Genomic DNA, 12,045 nt, shown 5'->3' on the forward strand with positions numbered 1-12,045 from the left:
AAATTTTCTTTTGCATCATTTTTGTCCGCATCATTATTTGTCTCCTCCATATTATTTCTACATTCCCAAGAATAGTAGCTAAGACGATGACAAGTAAAACACTCAACTTCAGATTTGTCATACCTCATTTGATGGCCTCCACAACTTCTACCTCTTCCACGACTTCTTCTTTGATCGAAGTTTTGACTCCTCTCATTATTATATGAGGTGTTTTTGTCACCTCGTCCACCTCTTCCATAACCACGACCTCAACCTTGGCCCTGCCCTCGAGATCCTCCATGTTCGCGACCTCTTTGAGATGTGCCTTGGTTTGTGTCCTTCAATGACAGCTTTTCTTTCAAAGCTTAAGTTCAATCGATTCTTGAACCGATTTTATCAATCTTTCTTCGTGTGCTTGTAAAGATCCGGCAAGTTCATCAACGGTCATGGTGTCTAGATCTTTAGACTCTTCGATGGCAACCACGATATAATTAAATCTTAGATCCAAAGATCTCAAAATTTTCCCAACAATTCGATCATCTTTCATATCATCTCCGTATCTTTTCAATTGATTTGTGACAACCAATACTCTTGAGAAATAATCCGAAATGGATTCGGAATCCTTCATGCGTAGAGATTCAAACTCTCCTCTCAATGTTTGGAGACGTACCTTCTTCACTTTATCAACACCTTTAAATGAAGCTTGAAGAGTTTCCCATGCTTGCTTGAAAGTAGTTGCTGCAATAACTTTCTCGAACATCTTTTCATCCAAACTTTGATGGATGAGGATGAGCGTCTTTTGGTCCTTCTTCTTGGCGGATGCCACATTTTCATCAACGTCATTCTCCATGGGATCCCAAGCTTCATATGATCTAAGCAAAGCCTTCATTCTTATGCACCAATTATCATAATTTTCCTTGGTGAGAGATGGAACAACAAATGGGGTTCCATTCGATATTTTCCTTCAAGCTTTGTCTCCAAACACAAATGGTGGCTCTAATACCAATTTGTTAGCAAATGAAGAGCTAGCATAAAAAAAAAACTATAACACTCAAGATGGGAGGAAACTACTTCTTATTTTCTTCATATCTAAATTGTTAAATACATAGGATATTTATAGGGAGTACCCAAGATGTATCTTTGCAAATACATGAATGAATATTAAATGAGGTACATGCATTATCCAAAGAGTCATTCATGAATCTTCCAATATACATACACATAATTTTAATTCTGATTTATATTTTCAATATAGAGCACCCTTATATGGCTCAGTTGTATGACCCTATGCTCGACCCTGCTACCGATGGTCCATTGATCTTGGTTTCGATGATGATATCAGGGAAGACACGATCAGAGAGGTGATACGGGAGGAGACGACGTTATGCGATCGCCCAGGAAATTAAAGCTGCTCTCTGAGTCTGACCGTTTGCATGTCTGAACAGAAGCCTTGAGGTTGTTTTATGTATTTAGCTCAACCTGTTTCTTTTCCCTGCTATGCCACAGCGTAGTTTTTGTGGTGCCGGCTAATAGTTTCACACTTTCACTTGTTGAACAATTGTAAATAGTTCTTCCCCAATAATATGCGAATATTTTTTCCTACATCAGAAACCATTTTATGCATGAAAGTAAATTAGGGGTGCATACATGCTATATATATATATATATATATATATATATATATATATATATATATATATATATACACGATTTCGCTCGCCTGCAGTTTTCTCCCTACGGTTTGGTGCGGTTATGATGAGCTGGGCACACCACGTAAGCAAAAAAAATATAAAAGGAAAAATCACTACCGCAGCCGCGATCTCTCCGCTTCTCCCCGCGGTTCCTGCCGATCTTCACGAGACGCTGGCGGATCACCCTCGGCCGGATCACAACCGGATTCTGGCCGAATCACGGTCGGATTCCGGTCAGATGGCGGCCGGAATCCGGCCGTTTCGTGGCCAAAATCTGCCGAAAACGCTAGCAGACACAGCGCTGCCGATTCTGGCCGCGATCCTACCAGAATCCAGTTGCGTCCGGTCGCGACCGGATTCCGGCCGGATCGCGGCCAGAATCGACAACGCTGTGTCTGCTAGCGTTGTGGCAGATTTTGGCCAAGAAACGGCCGGAATCCGGCTGACGGTGGCTGGGCGTCCAGCGGAAGGTCAGCAGTCGATGGTTTGGCGAGGTCGGCGAAGAAGACGAGAAGATAGATGATGCCGCGTTTTTTTTTTTTTTGGCTTTGACGTGGAATGCCAAATCATCTCTACCGCACCAAACCGCAAAAATTGCACCGCAGGAGAACATTTCTCACACTCTCTCTCTCTCTCTCTCTCTCTCTCTCTCTATATATATATATATATATATATATATATTTGTTAAAATGCGGACACGAGCATGCGGACTCGTCTACGACCCACAGTCGCCATGTCATATTAATCTATTTTTTTAATATAATATTTTCTCTTTCATATTTTTTTTCTTCTTTTTCGCCGTTGTAACGAAGCTTCATTGCGCCTCGTCGCCGCTGGCCACTCGCCTGTTCATCGCCACTGACCACTGCCTCCGATCGTGGCCGGAGGCAGGTGGTCGGAATCCAGACGCGATGGCGCGGTCGGAATCCAGACGCGATCGCGCCAGAATCCGGACACGATGGCGGTGGAATTCTGACGCAATCGCGTCTGGATTCCGGCCGCGCGATCGCGTCTGGATTCTGGCGCGATCGCGTCTGGATTCCGGCCGCGATCGCGCCGGAATACGGCCACAATAGTGCCGGATCGCGGCTGGAATCGAGCTGAGAGAAGGAACCCAATCTAGCGCAATTGCGGCCGGATTCCTGACGCTATCCCCGACGGGTTCACCTTCTGGTCTATAGTGTGGGTGGGTCCAGGCGGCCGGAGGCTGCCGACGGTGGGCAGATGGTCGGCGGTCGAGCGGGTGGCGGGCGCGCGAGGAGGCGCGGTGAGCTACTTCGGTTCGGCGAGAACGATGTGCAGGCGGCAGCAGCCGGAATCCGGACGCGATTGCTTTCCCATAGTTCAGCAGTGGTCAGACGGCCGACGGCGGGGCGGGTGGCCAGCGGTGATGAGGCGCGGCAACGAGGCACGGTGACGAGGCGCGGCAACGAGGCACGGCGAGGTGACGAGCAAGGCGCGGTCATGCAACGAGAACGGAGAAGCAGGAGAAATAAAAAAAGAAAGAGAAATATATTAAAATAATATGACATGACAGTGGTCCGTAACAATCTAGGCCAGGAGAGGCGCAGCCAGGCGCGCCGACTCGGCCAGGAGAGGTGACTAGGCCAGGCCACGCTCAGGCGCAACAACTCGGGCCTCTCCGCAGCCACCTGCGGCCACTCGCGCCTGCCGGCGGCCACTCGCGCTTGCCGGCAGCCACCCGCGGGTGACACCGTCCGCGCGGCCATAGAGGGGAAAGGGGAGATGCATGGGAGAGGCCGAGATAGAAGATGCATACCTACACAGGATTCCACCGTCGGAGATCAACGCCGCCGCCGGAGTGCAAAGCTGCCGCCGAAATGAGCGCAGATCTGGGAAGGTCGCAGTGGCAGAGACGAAGGGGAAGGGACAGAGACGAAAAGAAACAAAGCAAACTAGAGCCAAACTTATTAGATCTAGGGTTTTTTTTATCAAACAAGTTTTGTTGCCAATTTCGTCCCAGAATTTGGGACAAATCCTGGATTCGTCCCAAATTTTTTTTAAAAAGAAAAACAATTGAAAGACTTACATATAGACTTAGAGACATCAGAATTTTATGAAACAAGTTTCTATGCGTTCGTATCATTGTCCTGATCATAAATATATATTTATAAATATTTTTGACCAAATATATTGATTGTTTGAATTTTTTATCCTAATTTGACCTAATTTGATTTAAAAAATTGAATCTCTCAAAATATTAAGTAAAAATTATGGATGATGATATATTTACGTTCAGGACAATAATAAAAATCCATAGAAATTTATTTCATAAAATTCCAATATCTCTAGGTCCAAATTTAATGTTTCCATCACTTATCTACTAACAAGCATTGCATAACAACTTTTAATTTAGTCGTAAACTATATATGTTTAAAAAACATCTACCTACAGACATCAGAATTTTATGAAACAAGTTTCTATGCGTTCGTATCATTTTTCTGATCATAAATATATATTTATAAATATTTTTGACCAAATATATTGATTGTTTGAATTTTTTATCCTAATTTGACCTAATTTGATTTAAAAAATTGAATCTCTCAAAATATTATGTAAAAATTATGTATGATGATATATTTACATTCAGGACAATAATAAAAATTCATAGAAATTTATTTCATAAAATTCTGATATCTCTAGGTCCAAATTTAATGTTTCCATCACTTATCTACTAACAAGCGTTGCATAACAACTTTTAATTTAGTCGTAAACTATATATGTTTAAAAAACATCTACCTACAGACATCAGAATTTTATGAAACAAATTTATATGCGTTTGTATCATTGTCCTGATCATAAATATATATTTATAAATATTTTTGACCAAATATATTGATTGTTTGAATTTTTTATCCTAATTTGATTTTAAAAATTGAATCTCTCAAAATATTAAGTAAAAATTATGGATGATGATATATTTACGTTCAGGACAATAATAAAAATCCATAGAAATTTATTTCATAAAATTCTGATATCTCTAGGTCCAAATTTAATGTTTCCATCACTTATCTACTAACAAGCGTTGCATAACAACTTTTAATTTAGTCGTTAACTATATATGTTTAAAAAACATCTACCTACAGACATCAGAATTTTATGAAACAAGTTTCTATGTGTTCATATCATTTTCCTGATCATAAATATATATTTATAAATATTTTTGACCAAATATATTGATATGTTTGAATTTTTTATCCTAGTTTGACCTAATTTGATTTAAAAAAATGAATCTCTCAAAATATTAATTAAAAATTATGGATGATGGTATATTTATGATGAGGAAAATAATACGAATCCATAGAAATTTATTTCATGAAATTCCGATGTCTCTAGGTCAATATATAAGCCCGTCGTGTTTTTTTCCCTTTTTTATAAATATTTTCAATTCTGGGACGAATCCTGGATTCGTCCCAGATTTGGGGAAAAATCCTGAATTCGTCCCAAATTTTGGAACGAATCCAGGATTCGTCCCAAATTTTGGGACGAATCCAGGATTCGTCCTAAAAGTCTAAAAAAAAGAAGAAAAATCGTAAAGCTTACATATCGACGTAAAGACAACCGAATTTTATGAAACAAGTTTCTATGCATTTATATCATTGTCCTGATCATAAATATATATTTATAAATATTTTTGACCAAATATATTGATATGTTTGAATTTTTTATCCTAATTTGACCTAATTTGATTTTAAAAAATGAATCTCTCAAAATATTAATTAAAAATTATGGATGATGGTATATTTATGATGAGGACAATAATACGAATCCATATAAATTTATTTCATGAAATTCCGATGTCTCTAGGTCAATATATAAGCCCTCCGTGTTATTTTTCTTTTTTTTTAAAATATTTTCAATTCTGGGACGAATCCAGGATTCGTCCCAGATTTGGGGATGAATCCGATATTCGTCCCAATCTTTGGAACGAATCCATGATTCGTCCCAAATTTTGGGACGAATCCATGATTCGTCCCAAAAGTTTAAAATAAAAGAAGACAAATCGTAAAACTTACATATCGACGTAGAGACATCCGAATTTCATGAAACAAGTTTCTATATATTTATATTATTATCCTGATCATAAATATATATTTATAAATATTTTTGACCAAATATATTGATATGTTTGAATTTTTTATCCTAATTTGACCAAATTTGATTTTAAAAAATGAATCTCTCAAAATATTAATTAAAAATTATGGATGATGGTATATTTATGATCAAGACAATAATACGAATCCATAGAAATTTATTTCATGAAATTCCGATGTCTCTAGGTCAATATATAAGCCCTCCGTGTTTTTTTTCTTTTTTTTAAAAATATTTTCAATTCTGGGACGAATCCAGGATTCGTCCCAAAAGTTTAAAAAAAAGAAGAAAAATCGTAAAGCTTACATATCGATGTAGAGACATCCGAATTTCATTAAATAAGTTTCTATGCATTTATATCATTGTCCTGATCATAAATATATATTTATAAATATTTTTGACCAAATATATTGATATGTTTGAATTTTTTATCCTAGTTTGACCTAATTTGATTTAAAAAAATGAATCTCTCAAAATATTAATTAAAAATTATGGATGATGGTATATTTATGATGAGGACAATAATACGAATCTATAGAAATTTATATCATGAAATTCTGATATCTCTAGGTCAATATATAAGCCCTCCGTATTTTTTTTTTTAAAATATTTTCAATTCTGGGACGAATCCTGGATTCGTCCCAAATTTTGGAACGAATCCAGGATTCATCCCAAATTTTGGGATGAATCCAGGATTCGTCCCAAAGGTTTAAAAAAAAAAAGAAAAATCGTAAAGCTTACATATCGACGTAGAGACATCCGAATTTCATGAAACAAGTTTCTATACATTTATATCATTGTCCTGATCATAAATATATATTTATAAATATTTTTGACCAAATATATTGATATGTTTGAATTTTTTATCCTAATTTGACCTAATTTGATTTAAAAAAATGAATCTCTCAAAATATTAATTAAAAATTATGGATGATGGTATATATTGATCAGGATAATAATACGAATCCATATAAATTTATTTCATGAAATTCCGATGTCTCTAGGTCAATATATAAGCCCTCCGTGTTTTTTTTCTTTTTTTTAAAATATTTTCAATTCTGGGACGAATCCTGGATTTGTCCCAGATTTGGGGACGAATCCTGGATTCGTCCCAAAGTTTGGGACGAATCCAGGATTCGTCCCAAAAGTTTAAAAAAAAGAAGAAAAATCGTAAATCTTACATATCGACGTAGAGATATCCGAATTTCATGAAACAAGTTTCTACGCATTTATATCATTGTCCTGATCATAAATATATATTTATAAATATTTTTGACCAAATATATTGATATGTTTGAATTTTTTATCCTAATTTGACCTAATTTGATTTTAAAAAATGAATCTCTCAAAATATTAATTAGAAATTATGGATGATGGTATATTTATGATCAGGACAATAATACGAATCCATAGACATTTATTTCATGAAATTCCGATGTCTTTAGGTCAATATATAATCCCTCTGTGTTATTTTCCTTTTTTTTTTTAAATATTTTCAATTCTGGGACGAATCCTGGATTCGTCCCAGATTTGGGGATGAATCCTGGATTCGTCCCAAATTTTGGGACGAATCCAGGATTCGTCCCAAGAGTTTAAAAAAAAGAAGAAAAATCATAAAGCTTACATATCGACGTAGAGATATCCGAATTTCATGAAACAAGTTTCTATGCATTTATATCATTGTCCTGATCATAAATATATATTTATAAATATTTTTGACCAAATATATTGATATGTTTGAATTTTTTATCCTAATTTGACCTAATTTGATTTTAAAAAATGAATCTCTCAAAATATTAATTAAAAATTATGGATGATGGTATATTTATGATCAGGACAATAATACTAATCCATAGAAATTTATTTCATGAAATTCCGATGTCTCTAGGTCAATATATAAGCCCTCCGTGTTTTTTTTCTCTTTTTTTAAATATTTCCAATTCTGGGACGAATCCTGGATTCGTCCCAGATTTGGGGACGAATCCAGGATTCGTCCCAAAGTTTGGAACGAATCCAGGATTCGTCCCAAATTTGGGGACGAATCCAGGATTCGTCCCAAAAGTTTAAAAAAAAGGAAGAAAAATCGTAAAGCCTACATATCGACGTAGAGACATCAGAATTTCATGAAACAAATTTCTATGCGTTTATATCATTGTCCTGATCATAAATATATATTTATAAATATTTTTGACCAAATATATTGATATGTTTCAATTTTTTATCCTAATTTGACCTAATTTGATTTAAATATTTAAATCTCTTAAAATATTAATTAAAAATTATGGATGATGGTATATTTATGATTAGGACAATAATACGAATCCATAGAAATTTATTTCATTAAATTTCGATGTCTATAGGTCAATATATAAGCCCTCCATGTTTTTTTCTTTTTTTTTTTTTAAATATTTTCAATTCTGGGACGAATCATGGATTCATCCCAGATTTGGGGACGAATCCTGGATTCGTCCCAACGTTTGGGACGAATCCTGGATTCGTTCCAACGTTTGGGACGAATCCAGTATTCGTCCCAAACTTTAAAAAAAAAAAAAAAATCAAATCATAAGGCTTACATATCGACCTAGAGACATCAGAATTTTATGAAATAAGTTTCTATGTGTTCATATCATTGTCCTGGTCATAAATATATATTTATAAATATTTTTGACCAAATATATTGATTGTTTGAATTTTTTATCCTAATTTGACCTAATTTGATTTAAAAATTTAAATCTCTTAAAATAATAATTAAAAATTATGGCTGATGGTATATTTACGATTAGGACATTAATACGAATCCATAGAAATTTATTTCATTAAATTCCGATGTCTCTAGGTCAATATATAAGCCCTTCGTGTTTTTTTTCTTTTATTTTTAATATTCTCATTTCTGGGACGAATCCTGGATTCGTCCCAGATTTGGGGACGAATCCTGGATTCGTCCCAGATTTGGGGACGAATCCTGGATTCGTCCCAAATTTTGGAACGAATCCAGAATTCGTCCCCAAAAGTTTAAAAAATAGAAGAAAAATCGTAAAGCTTACATATCGACGTAGAGACATCAGAATTTCATGAAACAAGTTTCTATGCGTTTATATCATTGTTCTTATCATAAATATATATTTATAAATATTTTTGACCAAATATATTGATTGTTTGAATTTTTTTATCCTAATTTGATTTAAATATTTAAATCTCTTAAAATATTAATTAAAAATTATGGATGATGGTATATTTATGATCAAGACAATAATACGAATCCATAGAAATTTATTTTATGAAATTCTGATGTCTCTAGGTCAATATATATGCCCTTCGTGTTTTTTTTCTTTTTTTTTAATATTTTCAATTCTGGGACGAATCCTGGATTCGTCCCAAACTTTATTAAAAAAAAAAAAAACAAATCGTAAGGCTTACAAATCGACCAAGAGATATCAGAATTTTATGAAACAACTTTCTATATATTCGTATCATTGTCCTGATCGTAAATATATATTTATAAATATTTTTTACCATAAATATTGATTGTTTGAATTTTTTATCCTAATTTGACCTAATTTGATTTAAAATTTTAAATATCTTAAAATATTAATTAAAAATTATGGATGATGGTATATTTACGATCAGGACAATAATACAAATCCATAGAAATTTATTTCAAGAAATTCTGATGTCTTTAGGTCAATATATAAGCCCTTCATGTTTTTTTTCGTCCCAAAATTTGGGACAAATCCAGGATTCGTCCCCAAATTTTGGGACGAAACCAGGATTCGTCCCAAAAGTTAAAAAAAAAAGAAGAAAAATCGTAAATCTTACATATCGACCTAGAGACATCATAATTTCGTGAAACAAGTTTTTATACGTTTATATCATTATCCTGATCGTAAATATATATTTATAAATATTTTTGACCATATATATTGATTGTTTGAATTTTTTATCCTAATTTGACCTATTTTGATTTAAAAAATTTAATCTCTCAAAATATTAATTAAAAATTATGGATGATGGTATATTTACGATCAAGACAATAATATAAATTCATAGAAATTTATTTCATGAAATTCCGATGTCTCTAGGTCAATATATAAGCCCTCCATATTTTTTTTCTTTTTTTTTAATATTCTCAATTCTGGGACGGATCCAGGATTCGTCCCAAAAGTTTAAAAAAAGAAGAAAAATCGTATAGCTTACATATCGACCTAGAGACATCAGAATTTCATGAAACAAGTTTCTATGCATTCATATCATTGTTCTGATCGTAAATATATATTTATAAATATTTTTGACCAAATATATTGATTGTTTGAAATTTTTATCCTAATATGACCTCATTTGATTTAAAATATTGAATCTCTCAAAATATTAATTAAAAATTATGGATGATGGTATATTTATGATCAGAACAATAATATGAATCCATAAAAATTTATTTCATAAAATTCTGATATCTCTAGGTCAATATATAAACCCTCTGTGTTTTTTTCCTTTTTTTTTAATATTTTTAATTTTGGGTCGAATCCAGGATTCGTCCCAGATTTGGGGACGAATCTAGGATTCGTCCCTAAATTTGGGGACGAATCCAGGAGTCGACCCTAAATTTGGGACGAATCTGTTATTAGTCCCTAAATTTGGGACGAATCTATTATTCGTCCCAAATTTGGGGACGAATTTAGCAACGAAATATTTTTCTGTTGCCAACTTGAAACGAAATATTTTTGTTGCAAATTTCGTTGGAAATTTGGGTCAATATTTATTTTTGTCGCTAAATTTCTCCCAATTTTGGGACGAATTATTTTTGTTCCAAAATTTTGTCCCTAAATTAGTGTTCTTTTGTAGTGTCTGCAGGATAGAATCAGTAACATAACAATTCTCTCTATATATATATATATATAATCGTCAAGGTTCATTAATGCTTTTTAATCCTACTCGTCGAAATCCCCACCACCAGCTCGCTGAAATTGAGAAATGGCACGAAGAGATCAAATAAGTCGAGCCAAAGAAAATATCGTCATTAATGCATCAAAATGAGTATACCAAACTTAAACGTTTTGTACTTGGTTAAAAAGAGTGAATGCATATTCTGTATTAATTTTTTGTGTTTAAATTATGATGTTAATTTTTTAAAAAATAATACCGTAATGTTGTTGGTGTTTTAAGTTGTGATATTAATTTTTAAAAACTAATATTACTATACTACTTAATATTAAAAACTAGTACCACAATAATGTTAATATATTAAGCTCTATTGTTAATTTTTAAAACTTAGAGGGTGTTTGGCTAAACTTATTAAAAACAGCTTATAAGCTCATACAACTTATAAGTTGTTTTAGGAGCTTATAAGTTGTTAAAGTGTTTGGGTGAACTTATTACAATCAACTTAAAAATATTGATGTGTTTGGTATTATAAGATCTTTTTATTAATAAAATTACTAAAAAGGATATAATACTATTAATAGAGGGTTTTGATATTTTTATTAATAGAGGGTTTTGGGTGAATTTCTGTATCGGGGGAGAGAAAATTAGAAAGAGACATTGACGGAGAAGATGACACAACGTTGGAAGAAAAATCGACAGAGATAAAAAGATATTAAGCTTATAAAAATTTATCGAGGATAAGATGGGGATTTATGAAATTATATAAAGATATTTTAGAGAAACAAATTATTAGAATAAGATCTTTTTTAAAAAAGTTGGGTCTTCCATACTTTTTTAAAAACAGCTTATAAGCTCCAAAACAGCTTATTTTGACAACTTATAAACTGTTTGAAAAAAAATTTACCAAACAAATTTGAAGAACTTATAAGCTCCAAAACAACTTATAAGCTGTTTTAGAGAGCTTATAAGCTTAGCCAAACACCCTCTTAATAATATAGTGGTACTAATTTTCAAAAAATTAATAATATGTCGGTGTTAGTGTGTTAAGTGTTTACATGTGGTTTTTATTTTAAAAATAATAATATCACAACGATACGATGCTTATGTTTAAAAATTAGCTTCACATGATAAAATTTTAAAAAAGTAAATATGTTTAATTGATGAGAAAAGAAAAATGAAACTTTGGTACAAAAGTATCTTTTGTGAACACAAGAAATTACCATATATATGTTTTTCTATTGTTTAAAATTGAATTAACACCTTTAGTACGTAACTTTTTCTTTTACTCGCTCATCCGCTGAATGATAATTCATCGTCGCGTCGATCGACATTTGCCTTACCGTCATATCCATCAACGATTCAACGTCAATCCTAGTGAGCTCTA

This window comes from Zingiber officinale, unplaced genomic scaffold (genome assembly GCF_018446385.1).
Source record: "Zingiber officinale cultivar Zhangliang unplaced genomic scaffold, Zo_v1.1 ctg136, whole genome shotgun sequence".
NCBI classification, from domain to species: domain Eukaryota; kingdom Viridiplantae; phylum Streptophyta; class Magnoliopsida; order Zingiberales; family Zingiberaceae; genus Zingiber; species Zingiber officinale.